The following is a 12,472-nucleotide window of genomic DNA, read 5'->3' on the forward strand; positions in this document are numbered from 1 at the left end:
TTCGAGCCCTGGTGTTGCTTGGCAACCGCGTCATTAGCGTCCTCGAGGATGGCTTCTCCTGGGGCGGCGTGCTCCAGTGCTACCTGCTTTGGATGTATTTTGGCTGCCACTGCTGTCACGGAGAGGTCCGGGGGTTTTGCGTTGAAAACTTCGGATAAGGTAGGCTGCCGAAGTGTACTGTCTCTATTTGTTATGTTATCCTTAATGTTCCGATGCGATCTCTGCCCTGCCAGATAATGCGTTTCTTCCACCACATTCGGGTCTACAGGCTTGGATCTTAGCTCCAGCTTCTTCTCCCTCTCCGCTTTTCTCTGTAGCGTTTTTGCCGCCGCCTTGGTGAGAGAAGCCGGTCTCTTACTCGTGGCAGGCATTTTCTGACTTTCCCCCAAAGTCGGAGTGTCTTTCTGGCCTGTCGAGCCCTTTGCGTGCTGGAAGGATCTGGCTTCTCTTTCTCTTGCCTCGCACGTTGGGACATCTTGAAAGGTGCCTTGTAGCTGCTCACAGTGCTGCACAGGTCCCTCAGGTTGGTTTTTAAGAACCTCAGAGTTAATGATATCACCCTGAAAATCCACCTTTCAGTGTTCAAAACTGCTGTAGCTTGTCCATGCATTCGCCTATGGGTCCACAGCATTCCAGTATTAGACGTCCATCCGCATACTGGTCAGGAGAGGGAGTTGATGCGACTACCCTCTACAACCCTGTAGCGTCCATCTTGCCTCCGATTCTACAACCTCTTTTTTTAAAGTGCCATGTGGCACACCTTCATGCCCCTAGGGCATGTATGTGTGCTAAATGTGCACACATGCACATTTCAGTGGTGCAACAGGGTGTCCCTCTGTAACCCTTGCACCCTTGAAATTGCGCGCGCAAATTGCGTGCGCAAGTCCCATTCATTCCTATGGGCCTCTATGCCCTAAGGAATGAATGGGAAGGTATTATTTGATTATGAATCGCAATTTGTAATTTGCAATTTGCAATTAAGGAATAACTCGTTCATCCCGGCGCAAATTCCGCCACAGTGCGGGCGTTCTATTCAGTGGGCAGGGCTGCGTCGGCCAACGGTCGTGCACAGCACCAGGGAGGTAGTCCTCATGTCTGGTGTTGGCCGATGCAAGCATGGAACGGGTTAAGGAATCGCAAATAATATTGCGATTCCTACCTACATGGCATTTTACGAGTCCTTAATAGCGATTCCCTAAAAATCGCTATTAAGGATTTGCAAAACGGCTTTTACCTACATCTGGTGTCATGTGTGTAAACCCTTCAACCATTTCCCCTTCCTGTTTGGCTGGAATTATTTACCCAAAATTGCTGGTTATTTTATCCTGACCTGCTTTACTCCCCAGCTTTCCCCACATATGTATGTTTTTTCATTTTGTATATTTTTTGTGGATATATCAGGTTCGTTTTTATGATTAAAGAAGGACCAGAGAGTAGGTGCAGTTTTTTTGGTGTCACTGTGAACTTTAGAATCATTGACCGGCCTGCTGATGATCGTGAATCTGTGAATACCAATAAGTTAGGAAGAGCACTAACAGGTGAGAGGCCATTTTATGCAGTGTCATTCCCGAAATAGTAATCGGTTGAGCTTTTGGCCAGTTCGAAAAGGCATAACGATTTTTCTTTATATTAAGGATTCATTTAATTTACTCTAAAATAAGACTAACATAACCGAACTATTTTCACAGATTCTTAAACATGAATCCCTAATTGTTCATTTCGGGGCAATCTGACAATGCAAATTGATCACTAGTTGTTTATGTTATGGTCACAGACAGTTGAGGATGGCAGAAGGGAGAGGACACTGAGGTTTACTTTCATTTGAGTACCCCATCTAATTTTTATTTACTTTTCAAATCATTCCAAAATTGACTGTGCTCTGATTCTCTGCATTTTTTTGGCATTCTTATTTCAATATTTATTTATTCAGCTGTTTTCTATTTCATGTGTATACTGCCATTTAGCATCTGTGTGACACCATGGCATGCATGTCAAGTAAACGTGTTTTGTACAGTTGGCGTTTCCATTTGTTGCTGTGCAAGGTTGGTCTGGTTGTGATCTTTAAGCGCACTAAACTTTGATAGTCGAAAAGTTCATAAAGGGGAAGTTTGATATTAGGCGTACATAGTACTTTTTATAAATTGCAAAACGTTGAAGTTGACTGCTCTGATTTCACTCAGGTGTTGTATGTTGAATGTATACAGCTTTGATGGGGAATGACAAATTAAAGCAACTGGTCATAATAAGATCATTTACATCCAAATACAACTCTCATAACATTAATACCACAATTCCTAGAATTCTTCCAAATCATTCAAATACACATTGCATCTGGACAGTCTATGAGACTGAAATATGTATCTGAGAGGAGCCTCTTGTTGATGTTGTTCTGAATCACCCATATTTGGTGTTTGTTTTTGGAATTGCTCAGTCACACAAACTTCACTGTTTATAACTCTCTTGAAGACACACAAACACAGCATGTAAACTGAGAGCATGAAACAAAGTATGCAAAATCTATAAAGCATTGTGGTTATTGAATGGAGATACTCTGCTATGTGACAATGCTGACATGTCTGATATTTTCTATGAGAATATTGATGAGATGTCTTCAACAGACATAGATTGGGTTGAGAACTTTTAACCGTCTGCCAAATGTAATATACTGCAATTAATTATTGACAAGATATCAAAGCTGGATTAGATACAGTTAAATTCAATGTGTAAGTGATGGGGAAAATTAATTATAGTTGTAAAAATTGTATCACTTGAATAGTGACTACAAGACATGTATAACTGGCTACAAGAAATCAATCACAAGTATTTAGTTGCACTTTTCAGACACTTTGCAACCTAAAAAGTGAGAAGGTAGAAGGTACTGAGTAATAAATCTGGTGCCTGCTAGTCTACAAAACGTTTTATTTGAATGATTCTAAATGGATATTCAGGGCTATCTCAAGGTGTATTGGCAACTTAACAGAGGACAACACCCTATTTTGGTATCAGTGTTCCTACATTCCTGTTCAATGGATTGAGGAGACCACCTGTGAAGCTTTCTCCTACACGCAGCCCGAAAACGTATTACCAGATTTGAATATCTTTGCTTTATGTCATGATTAAAGCACGTCATTATCTCAAGTCTTTTCCTGCTGAAATTGGGCTCATGTGTTTGACAGAATTGCTGGTAGTTTTAATCAATCCGTCTTAGGTGTGAGCCAGATTTATTTAACTACCTTTGTTTTTTAGCAAAGAAATATTAGTAAAGAAATGTTGACTGTAGGAGAGGTTCTAGTACAAAAGCATTGTGATGCAAAAATATTTTTGCAAAAATACCGCCTAATATTGAGTTGTATAACACCACCACATAAACACCAAAAATATCGACAACAAAAATCTTGTCAATAAAAATAACATGAAAAATATCACCATTTAATAAATAGATACCTAAAAATAATGCACATCTATCGTATTAGTTAAAGCATGAAAAATAGGAACTCCTAGCCAAAAATGTAACCAATCAAACTTAAAAGCGAAACAGTTAACAAATTGGTCCAAGCCCTAATTGAAAAAGAGAACAAATAAATAATAGTATAGCAAACCCCATTGTTGCACTTCTCAGCAAAATGTCACTCTACCAGGGGAAAAAAGGCCACCGGGGACTACTTCAGCAAAGGAAAGCAGCAAATCACTTTTTATTTTACAAAAGTAAGTACATAAATTACCTCTAAATTAACTAAACCTAAAACAGCAATAATAAAAAATATGTTAAATAAATCTATATATTTCCCTAATTAATGCCAAAAAACAAACATGAAATAAATCAGAAACCTGAAGTCAGCATAAATGAGAATCAGTGGAAATGACATGCAAATAAAGTAAGTATTAAATTGTAGATGTAAAAAAACACTTAAAATTGTTAATGATAAAAAATGCAAAAATGTAAAAAATAAAAACATCCATCATGATCTGAACACCTCACTCCAAGTATTTGCAAACAATGATTCCAGTCCTTGACTAATGAATAATTGCCTAATATATTCTGGGTGTTGTAGTCAGATTTTATTGCATTAAATACATTAAATTACACCCTGAACCTCAATGATGGTCAGGGCCGTTCATCGTCTGAAATGCTTTTGAATTGCCAGTTGAATAAACTTTTCTCATCACAAGACACGTTGATCTAAGTGAATTTGTACTTTTCTTGGATGTGGATTTATTTGCAGGGGTTCTCCACCAGCTTGGGTAGTTCTAGTTAAGAACGTGTTTCAATAGGAATTGAATTTTTTGTGTTGCTAATAACTTTGGGAGTCCATTTTAGGAATCAAAACTTTCCAAAAAGTGCTTCTATTTGACTAGTTTGTGCATAGAAAGTTTTTTGGGGTGATCTGTCGGGGGGGAGGGAAGTGAAAAAGGAGGGGTCCCAAAACACATTTTCCACATTCATTTTTCCATAGGAACTTTAGACACAGCTTCAGCCCAAACTACGAAAAGGATTTACACCACATTTGGCCGAAAGCATGATCTTGGTCCGGAAAAAATGCTTTTTGTGATTTGGTGTCAATCTGTTTAGTAGTTTTTGAGCAATTCTATGGCAGGACCGGAGGCTTCAGATTATGCCTTACTTTCTTCACTTTATTTCTCACAGCAGCAAGAAAAACATATAAAAACTACTTTTCCCGTGAACACTTGGGAAAAGACAGGAAACTGAACCATAAGTCATTCGTTAGTCTCTATACTCCGGCAGCACCCATCATGCATTGCAGCTGCTTCCTCTTCCTCTTTCTTCGCTGCTCAGCAGCAAGTTAAGTGCTTTTTTCACTCTCTCCTGGGTTTTAGGGGTGTCTGTGGGTAGCGTTTTGCTTTGCTGATTAGCGCTGGTGTTTTTCAACCCCTATCGCTTTTGCGATCCTAACGCGATTTTTTGGCCCAGCAGAGTGCGGTGTGTTCTCTCTGCCTGTAGGTGCGCTGGAACTCGCGTTTTTAAATGCGTTTTTTACCGCGTTTGCACAGTTTTGACACTGACCCTGGCCACCCGGTGTGGACACCCTGCGGGGTCGTAATTTAGTTTTTCCCCATTTTTTATGTGACGCCCAGAGTGGGTTATATTGTGTGACGAACACCCTGAAAGGGTCGAAAATAGCGCTTGTGTGTGGTGCAAGGGGACGCTTGACCGGGTGGTGCCCTAGTACAGAGAGGGCTGTTGCGTTCCCTGGGCTAGTCCCGACATTCGTGCCTCTGTGCCACCATATCCTCTGGGTTGCCCCAGTCCCACAGTGTACCCCCAGGGGTTTTGCAAGCGGCTGTGCTGTACCTCCCTTACCTGTGGAGCCCAACTTACCTCAGTATGCAGGGGGAGTCAGGCCAGTACATGGAGGAAGACCCTCTAAATTATGCCTCCTGGGATGATGACTTCTACCAGGCGGTTGATGACTCCATCTACAAGCCGGTGGATCAGGCGATAGTGCCCCTGGAGCAATGCCTGGCGGCACGTTTGGAGGAGGCGTACGCACAAATTGCAGCCCTCATTCCAGCGCCTGCCCCGGCATCGGATCCGTCCCCGTCAGCGGTTCCCCCACCACCTAAGAAACCATGTACTGAGGGGATTGACCCGGTGGCCTTTGATAGGGTTAGGCACACCTTTAAGGCGATTGAGGATCCTCTACCCGCTCCCGCCCTACCTGTGGGTGCCCCACCTCCTACTCCCCGCACTATGTCCCCGGAGCCACAGCAGGATGACGATTCTCCGGACTCGGAGGAAGAGGCCTGCTCTTCTAGGTCGTGGCTTCCTTCCCAGCCGTCCACCTCCGCGGGTCCTTCGGACATGTTGGACCCGGATGATATTGTCCACCCCCGGTCCTCAGAATGGGTCGGGGGATAAGGTAGCCCTCTATGTGGCGAACCATCTCCGGAGACCGGTGGACAAGGACGCGCGTAGCCGCCTTAGGGCGGAGTGCCCCCGCCCTTCCCTGGAAGGGAAAGTGGCGATGACCCCGGACATTGACCCAAAAATGGCCACTTTCCTAGCTAAGTTTGTTAAAGATCCCCGGAAGGGTATAGATCGGTCCTGGCGTACTTGCCAGGACAAACTTCTGGACGCAGTGGGCCCCATGACCAAAATCCTCGACATGGCAGAGGAGGCCAAGGTGTCGGGGGACCTAACTTCTCCGGAAGTCTTGTCTAACTGGGCGCAGCGCGCCATTATTTTCCTAGGCAATGCCAACTGTGCCCTCTCCACTGAGAGAAGGAGGTCACTGCTAATTAAAATTGATCCTAAATTGGGTGACCTCTCCTCTTCGGAGGCTGGTGCGGTGGCGCAGGGCGGTTTATTCGGAGATCCTTTTATTAAGGAGCTCGGTAAATTTGTCGCTACGTTCATGTCACTGGACCAAGCCCAGTCCAATATTAAGAAAGTTTTTGCCCCTCGGGTTTTTGAAGGGGCCGGACGAGGCAGGGGCCGCTCGTTCGGTCAAGGCAACCTCTCCGACAGAGGACAAGGCTCCGGACGCGGGCATGGTCAGGAACACAGCTCCCGCTTCAATAATTTCGACACCACGAGAGGTCAGACGTTCCGAGGCCGTGGGGGACACCGAGGTCAGCAACAGGGTGGACGAGGTGAGTGTGCTACCCTCTGCGAGTTTGCGGGTAGGGGAGCGCCTGGCGCAGTTTCTCCCATCATGGCTTTCCCTTACCAACGACGCCTGGGTACTACAGACGGTTCAGGGCTTCCAGCTGGAGTTCCATGGCCGTCCGCAGCAGCCCCAGCGTCCTCGTCCCATTACGTTCTCTCAGCGCGATGCAGATTTGGTGCACGAAAAGGTTTCCGCCCTCCTTCACAAAGGGGCGATTTGTTGCGCGTGCGAGCATCCGGACGGCTTCCTCAGCATTATCTTTTTGGTCGACAAGGTCGATGGAGGCCGCCGTCCGGTTATCAATCTAAAGGAGTTCAACGAGTGGCTAATTTACCGCCATTTCAAAATGGAGGGAATCCATCTCCTGAGGGATGTGCTGCGGTCGTCCGACTGGATGGCCAGGCTCGACTTAAAAGACGCCTATCTGGTGGTCCCGATCTTCCCTCCGCACCGTCGTTTCCTCCAGTTCAGGTGGGACGGGCAGGTCTACGAGTTCACCACGCTGCCCTTCGGGCTCTCCTCAGCACCGTGGTGTTTCACAAAGGTGCTGCGCCCGGCGGTGGAGACTTTGCGGGCGCGCGGTGTCCGAATGATAGTGTACTTGGACGATATGCTCTTCATGGACCAGTGTCCGAGACGCTTAGCGTCCCAGCTGCAGTTCGCAGTGAACCTATTGCAGGGGACTAGGATTCGTTATCAACGAGAAAAAATCTCTCCTAGTCCCGACCCAGTGCGCAACCTTTCTCGGGTTCAGTATCGACTCGGTTTCAGCCTCCTTGAGTCTTCCCGCCAGGAAAATGTCAAAAATTCGACACGAGTTGCGCCAGACCCTGGCAAAACCACTGATATCGTTGCGTCATCTAGCGAGGCTAGTGGGCCTGTTGTCGTCTTCGATTCAGGCCATCTTCCTGGGCCTGCTAAACTACCGGGCCATGCAGCGACTGAAAGCGTATCATCTCAGGAAAGGTCTGACGTACTCTCAGCTGATTCCGCTGTCGGAAGACGTAAGGGACAAAATGGGATGGTGGCTGACGCACATGGAAGCCTGGAATGGTTGTGCGATATTTGGCTCTGCCCCAGACATTGTGACAGATTTCTCCACGGGCGGCGCCTGGTCTGCCCACGAGCAGTCGTTACATATCAACTGTTTGGAGTTGCTGGCAGGTTCCTTCGCGGTCCAGTGTGGGACCAAGGATCGTGTCCAAACGTGTGTCCTTCTGCGGATGGACAACGTGTCCGCGGTCCGCTACATCAACCATCTGGGTGGCACCAGATCCAAGATGCTGGCGGATCTCGCGCGGGACTTTTGGCACTTCTGCCCAGACCGTCAGGTCTCGGTCACGGCGGAGTATTTGCCGGGCCGTCAGAACGAGGTGGCCGACTGGCACTCCTGGCACCTCCTGGATGCCAGCCTATGGCAGCTGGACCCGCTGGTGTTCTCCCAGCTGATGGACCGTTGGGTCCATATTCGGTGGACCTGTTCACCTCGCGGCTAGACCACCAGTTACCGAGGTATTTCAGTTGGCACCCGGACCCGTCGGCGGAGGCGACAGATGCGTTCTTCCAAAACTGGTCGGGTGAGCAGGGTTATGCATTTCCACCATTCTCAATGATAACGTGAGTGTCAGCGTTGCTGCGCCGTCAGTCAGCACAGGTGGTGATGATCACGCCATGGTGGAAGTCTCAAGTTTGGTTTCCGGTTCTTCTAGAATTTTCCTGGGATTTTCCAATCCTACTCCCCCACTCTCCTCACATTCTCCTGAATCCGGACGGGAATCCCCACCGGTTGGTTCAGGAGGGCTCGTTGAGACTGATGGCATGGAGGATCTCCGGCGTCGCTGGTCTCTCCCAGGCCTTTCGGGAAAGGCAGAGGATCTGCTCTCTAAGGCCTGGGCGGACAGCACCACCAGGAGATACTGTTCAGCGTGGCATAGGTGGCGTCGCTGGTGTGTGCGACGGAGTTTCAATCCCGTGGGGGCGGATGTAGTCCATGTCCTTAACTTCCTGGCCTCCTTGGTGGAAGAGGGTTTAGCCTATACGTCTATCAATACCTTCCGCTTAGCCATCTCGGCGGGGCACGACCTGGTGCAGGGTTCCCCGGTTGGAGAGCACCCTTTGGTTTGCAGACATTTGAGGGGGATTCGCCTCTCGCTGCCGCCCGAGCCGTGGAATTCCGTCCTGTGGGACGTGAACAGAGTTCTGAATTTGTTTCTTTCTTGGCAGCCGAACAGGTTTTTGTCTCGCAAAGAGCTTACGGCTAAGTTAGCGATGCTACTGTGCTTGATTTCCTGCAGGCGGGTCTCGGATATACGAGCGCTTGATGTTACAGCCCGGGTGTTTTCCCCGGAAGGGGTGTCTTTTACGGTGAGCAGGAGAACTAAGACCCTCACGAGAGTTATTTCATATCCGGCCTTCCCGGATTCCCCCAAGCTGTGTGTAGTGCAGTGCCTCCGTGCATATGAAGATATGACTGATGACACTCGCCCTCCGGGTGAGAGACAACTTCTTATTGCCCTACGGAAACCGTACAAGGCTTTTTCTTCCCCAACAATCGCCAGATGGGTGCGTTGGGTGATGCAGGAGGCGGGGATTGATACGAAGAAATTTGATGTTCACTCAGCACGGGGGCTATGGCCTCAAAGGCTTTTGCCCTAGGGGCTCGGTTGGAGGACCTGATGAGAGCCGCGGATTGGTCCACCGACTCCACGTTCAAGAGGTTCTATTTTAAGCCAGTAACAGAAGTGGCTCGGCTAGTTGTCGATAAGCTTTGAACTGTCATAATCCGAAGCCTCCGGTCCTGCCATAGAATGAGAATTTGCCTAGCTTTAGTGCTGGTAAGTTCCAATTCTATTAAGGACTCGGAGGCGAGGATTATTCCCCCAAGGACTTCCTCGAAGTGGACCCTCCCCGTACAGAATGTAAGTAACCTGTTCATGGAATTCAAGATGTTGATAATGCTATTGATCTGTATGCATTTGATGTTACGTACCTTGTTATTCTCAAGACGATGGGAGTCTGACTGTGAGGTTTCTTGCAGGGAATGATGTTCCAAAACAGGATGCGTGAGACTGCCGGAACATGGGCTTCGCGCGAAGAAAGAAGAAGAGGAAGCAGCTGCAATGCATGTTGGGTGCTGCCGGAGTATAGACACTAACGAAGAACTTATGGTTCAGTTTCCTGTTTTTTCCCAAGTGTTCATGGGAAAAGTAGTTTTTATATGTTTTTCTTGCTGCTGTGAGAAATAAAGTGAAGAAAGTAAGGCATAATCCTCGCCTCCGAGTCCTTAATAGAATTGGAACTTACCAGCACTAAAGCTAGGCAAATTCTCATTATTGCTCAAACACTTTGTATATCTAGGAATGCGGCGCCTCAGCGGATCTGCAGAGATCTGATTTACTGACACCACATCAACCAAGAAGTGGTGGCAGCCATTATAGGACTTGGGACTCAGTCTTGAGGATAAGGAAAAAAAGAAAAAGGGGGCAGGGTAGGAATAGCCTGTTCCCCTGGGCCTGCTAGTGGGCTCTCAGAGGGACCCCGCTGAGGCCAAGAGCATTTTTATTACTGTAAATTTGAATCCACAGCAAAATAAAAAGAAAGTGTGGGCTGCCGCCTGTCTTTAAAAAAATCCCCTGTCAAGTTCTGGACAATTCCTGAGTACAACATTAACTTTACAATTTTGGGCTGGGTGTCACGTGGCCCCCCTCCCTGAGACTCTGAAAGACCCTAGGGACTCCATTACCTGGGGCCACAGTAAAAAAAGAAGGGAGAGGTGCAAGCCCCTCTCCCAGAGTGTAATTAGGCCCAGAGAGCCGCATCCACCAGGGCCAAAGTTAATAATAAAAGGGGAGGGGGCACGCCCCCTCCCCTAATGTAAAGGGCCCCAGGGAGCCCATCCCCTGGGGCCAAGTAATTAAATAAAGTGAGCGAGGGACCTCCCTTCCCCTTTGCTCTGGAATTTTCCTCTGATTACAGATAATAAAGTGGTTGAATTAATTATGCATTTCAAATCAGGTGCCCCTTCAGAGCCTGTGCTCCCTTTAATATACATGTTTTGGCCCCAGGGTCCGAAGGTCAACCCTATGCCGCATCATCAAAGACTGTGCGTAGCGCAGGATTAGCAGTCTGCAAAGGGGAGTGGCTGCACGCCCTGTGGCCAACATCCTGCTGTGCACAGTAGAAGGCTGTACTCAGCAGCTCTGCTGATCGAGCACTTTGATCTGGCATTATCCTGCGGTGAGTCGTGACTCCGCGCTCACAAAAAACAGTTCTGTACACCGGAACACCTTGGGAGCTATTTGGCTGGCCGGGGGTGCCCGAGGACGCCGATGGATCAGAGATCTGGCATCTACGAGCAGCGATTACGGCAGCTCCTCCTCAAAATGGCGCCCGACAGGGGATGCGGGCGCTGGCGGCAATGCGCTCCAGCTGGATCTCTGATCGTGTACTCGACTGTGAGGCCCTTCGAACTTGCCGAGCATTTCTAATACAGGTTGATATCTATGGAGTGAGCGGCGAGCGGAACCAGCAGGCAACAGAGCGCGCCTGTCTGGCCCCAGGGCACCCAATCAGATAAGTGATGCGCGCTAGCTTGAAGGAGGGTTGAGGCGGTGGCAGCAGCAGGGCAGGGAACGGTGCAAGGGCTGTCACAGAGGAGATAGCTGCATTGGCCTGAGAGTCTGGGCCGGGCGGGAAAGACCACCAGGATTCACTCGATTGTGCCTGAACCTAAAATGGCGGTCCCAGGCCACCCAGCCAGATGAGTGCTGCGCGCCAGATCGTAAAGAGCACAGCAGCGGTGTCAGGAAAAAGAACTGTTCAGCGGGGCCCATGGTGGAGTTATATGCACTAGCCTGAGGGTCTATTCCAGGCGGAAGCCTTAACCCTAAAATAGCGGTCAAGGGAGTCCATGCATTGCAGGACTCTATGAGGGATGACACCACCCCTATCTCCACACTGTATTGAGAGGGCCTCTTGGGACAGAATTAGAAACAGAGGGAGAAACAGCCAGCTAATGGCAGCTATTTCTCCCTCTGGTGGTTATCACTCGACATCACGCGCTCCCCCTAAAGACATATGGACCCTGGCTCCGTTCATCATGCAGATTCTCTGCTTAGTTTGCACCCCCTTTCATCCGGATTGTAGAAAATTGTGGGGATCCTCTGAAGTCGTACATCAATGACTTATCCCCCCTGCCTGACCTCAAGATGGTCACCTCAGTCATTGACTCTGTGAACTCTCCATCAACAGCTGAGACCCAGCCATTTCGACTGATGCCCGGTGGAGTTACCGCGTGAGCTAAAGGGGAAATTGGCTATGGATTCCCTCCTTGGCCATCACCTACACAGCCGGTCTTTGGGCAAGCTCTCCTGCGTCTCTCCTGACCTTATCTCCGTACTCCCCTTCACCCTAGCCCCTACCGCTCTACTCTTCTCTTCTTTCCAGCCATTGACCCCTGCCCTCACCCATCCTTGCTGATAGTTCCCACTCTCTGTATCCACTGGACTTTCTTATGTGAACTTTCCCTCATCACTGAGACCTGGCTATTTGACTGATGCCCGATGAAGTTACCCTGTTTAGCAAAAGGGGAGATGGGCTATGGATTCCCTCCTCGGTCATCTCCTACCCAGTCGGTGGGTGGGGCTGTCTGAAAGAGGGCTTTATATATGGTTGTAAAATATTACTTTACGTTACAAAAATGCTAGAAATTCCTTGAACAAAACGAAAGTTAAAGTAACGCTATAGTTAGAAGAAATGTTAAGTAACAATGTAACATTTCAAAATCAAAAACTCATGAAAATTCACCAGTTATAGTTATCTCAAGGAACTATAACCCATTTTAT

Source organism: Lissotriton helveticus, chromosome 8, assembly GCF_964261635.1.
Source record: "Lissotriton helveticus chromosome 8, aLisHel1.1, whole genome shotgun sequence".
Lineage (NCBI taxonomy): Eukaryota > Metazoa > Chordata > Amphibia > Caudata > Salamandridae > Lissotriton > Lissotriton helveticus.